This window comes from Anneissia japonica, unplaced genomic scaffold, assembly GCF_011630105.1.
Source record: "Anneissia japonica isolate Jap-2015-1 unplaced genomic scaffold, ASM1163010v1 scaffold287916_len461452_cov168, whole genome shotgun sequence".
Lineage (NCBI taxonomy): Eukaryota > Metazoa > Echinodermata > Crinoidea > Comatulida > Comatulidae > Anneissia > Anneissia japonica.
Genome location: NW_022690767.1, coordinates 434,666 through 437,864, shown reverse-complemented (window position 1 = coordinate 437,864; position 3,199 = coordinate 434,666). Strand labels below are relative to the sequence as shown.

General features: G+C 30.7%; 1 protein-coding gene across 1 annotated transcript in view; it reads right to left on the bottom strand.

Moving 5' to 3' along the window:
- Positions 1-3,199, bottom strand: part of LOC117099940 — a 20,919-nt gene that overhangs the window by 2,749 nt on the left and 14,971 nt on the right. The gene's annotated exons all lie outside the window — the stretch shown is intronic.

Sequence of the window (3,199 nt, the reverse complement as noted above, 5' to 3'; positions counted from 1 at the left end):
TATATTGATATAATTTTTATTATTCTGCTTGAATCAAATAAAGATTTATGGAATAAATATAGTCAATAAATTAGTTTCGCATAGTTTTTTTTTTTTTCGTGTCTGTTACGTTTCCATTTACCATATGTTCTGATCATGTTTATAATAATATTGTAAAGGAAATATGTATTTTTTTACACTTATATTTTCCATATAAAATTATCAATAAATTTATAATTGCATGCTGTACATTTTAAAAGCCGTTTCAGGCTTCTTTTATAAGCCCGAGAAAATCACTCAACTTGCTAGGCCTATTTCTTGAAATATGGAAAGAAACGTTTCCACAAATTGATTCCCATGGTACTCTTAAGGCGAAGCTGACACAAGGATTGTGATTTCTTGTTTGTTTTATTTCTATTTTCAATACATTACTGCCAAGACAGAAGTAGGTCAGATGCTAAAATAGATGACTATCTATTTCTAGGTACAAACACGTGCGCTGGAGCGCAGTTCACCATTTTACGTGTGTTCACGTTACCTACTTCATGAAACCAGTAACTTCGAATCGTCTGCGCTGGCTGCTGATCATGTTTATAAAATACAAAAATGAATGGATAGTAAAATATACTAATGTATAATGTGTAATGTGTAATGTAAATAAATATTTATAAATTATATATAATAGTATATTATGTGTAAATATATATATATATATGTATGTGTATATAGGCCTATATATATATATATATATATATATATATAGTTGTTTTTAGGTATATCCTATATGCTTATATAATATATATATATATATATATATATATATATATTCATATTTATGAACTGCGCAGGGACATCAAAGAAAACTAAAGATTTCAAGTGAAGAATGATAATGTGTGTATTATTCGTTTATTTCTTTAATTGTGTTTCCCTCAAATCTCTTGGCATGTTTTATCCAAACTCTGGAAGCTGCAAGAAAAATAAATAAATTTATTGTATAGAAACATCGGATTAAATAATGTAATGATTATAGATGGTAACAACATTCAATTCATTCAATTAAAATCAAAGATAGATTTTATTGACCATAACTATTATATTATAATATATGAAAACGCAACAAAAATAATAGCATGAAGCACATACTAAACTCCATTGTTTCAATCATAAGATCATGTTTCAATCATGAATATATCACCGTAAATGAAAGAAAGAAAATATGTTAGTAGAAAGATAGCAAAACGGAAATTAAAAAAAATACTTAGGCCTATGATAAACCGATTGACGAACTAATTATAATTACAGTATATAGGGCCTAGGCATATTAAATAAATAAATTTATTGTATAGAAACATCGGATTAGATAATGTAATGATTATAGATGGTAACAACATTCAATTCATTCAATTAAAATCAAAGATAGATTTTATTGACCATAACTATTAAATTATAATATATGAAAACGCAACAAAAAGAATAGCATGAAGCACATACTAAACTTCATTGTTTCAATCATAAGATCATGTTTCAATCATGAATATATCACCGTAAATGAAAGAAAGAAAATATGTTAGTAGAAAGATAGCAAAACGGAAATTAAAAAAAAATACTTAGGCCTATGATAAACCGATTGACGCTCCATATATTTGTTCGAAATAAACCGCGACCGAAAGGAGGCGCGACCGAAATGAAGCGCGACCGAAATGATCGGCTACCACTAATAATACTATAGGCCTAGTTATAGGCCTGGTCCTATGAAAAACTTTCTAGGCCTAAATGTCAAAAAACTGCACTGTCTAAATAAAGGTGATGTGCTATAACACTACAGTATATCATCAGAGCCAACACTAATTCCTGTAACAATAAGATTATTATTTATATACTGTACTGTAGTAGGCCTAGAAGCTAGGCTACACAACAATAACGCCTCAATAACATGATGCATATGTTACTCCAAACCTAACTTTCAGCTGTTGTTGAAATGTGGAATTCAAATAAAATATATACAGTATATATATTTTTGTAGGACAAGATATGTGATATGCCGAAACATAACTCTGGTCACATAGGTATTTGCCAGTTGCCATCATGAGACAAACATACCACAACATTTGCCATGAGTACAACCACCCAACATTGGCATCTACGAAAGAAGGTGGTACAAAGCATGCAAGCACCCAGCAAGATGTTGAAAAGAAACACTCTGGTTGTTTGCTGAAACTTTTAATGAAAGCTACACACAATTTAAGGTGAGCAAAAGAAAATTAAGTGAATATCTCATCACTGTTCAGCCAGAGTACATGAAACAATATTGGAATGGTGTGTCAGTTTTATTAAGAAACAACAATATTACATTACACACTAGCAGACAGGAAGGCTTCATTCAAGTAATTAAAAAATCTGAAAATACTGTCAATTGATGAATGTCTTTCCAGATTAGTACATACAGTATCTCAGTATGGTATGTTATTGATAAAGCAGCAAATGCAAATGTTTGATAACATTTTTGATTTTTTAACAAACCTGGTTTTGCATTATTGTAACTACTGTATACTTATTTCTCAATAGGAGCAAATGACTGGCTCCAATGGATGTGATGCAACAAATGACTGGATCAGATGGATGTGATGCAAACAGTTCCATCTGTGTGGACATGATGAAATGGACATGTCCAATCCATGGTTAGCAGAAGGTGGCGATGCTCAGAGCTCTGCAGCAAGTGATTGAGGCCAAAATATTTCAAAAGTATTAAATTAAAATGATTTATCTAGTGATTTTTTTTCTGAAGATATACTGAAATGCGACACACTTAATTTTTTGTTTTTTGCGCATCTGGTTTGTATTGCATGCCAAATTTATAATAAATAAATAATTACTGTACCAGTATTACTGTACCTGTTTCACTTGCAAAATATCTTTAATATTATTAAATGGTATTATAATCCCATTCAATAGTAATCCTTTTGAAGCAAATATGTGACCGAGATTTAGAAAACAAATTGTGAGGATTAATTTTGAAATATGTAATAGTAGAGTCATTTTCATGAGATCCGTGACTAATTTTAGGATACCTTTGTTTCTCGATGCATTTGGCAAGATGGACCAATTTAGATAAAATATAGGTCCTATATACCTCCCAGCAAGGTAATTCAACAAAAGGACGCACATCTCGGGACATCAAAGGTTATAACTCTGGCATCGACATTCTAGGCGCACGTGCGTC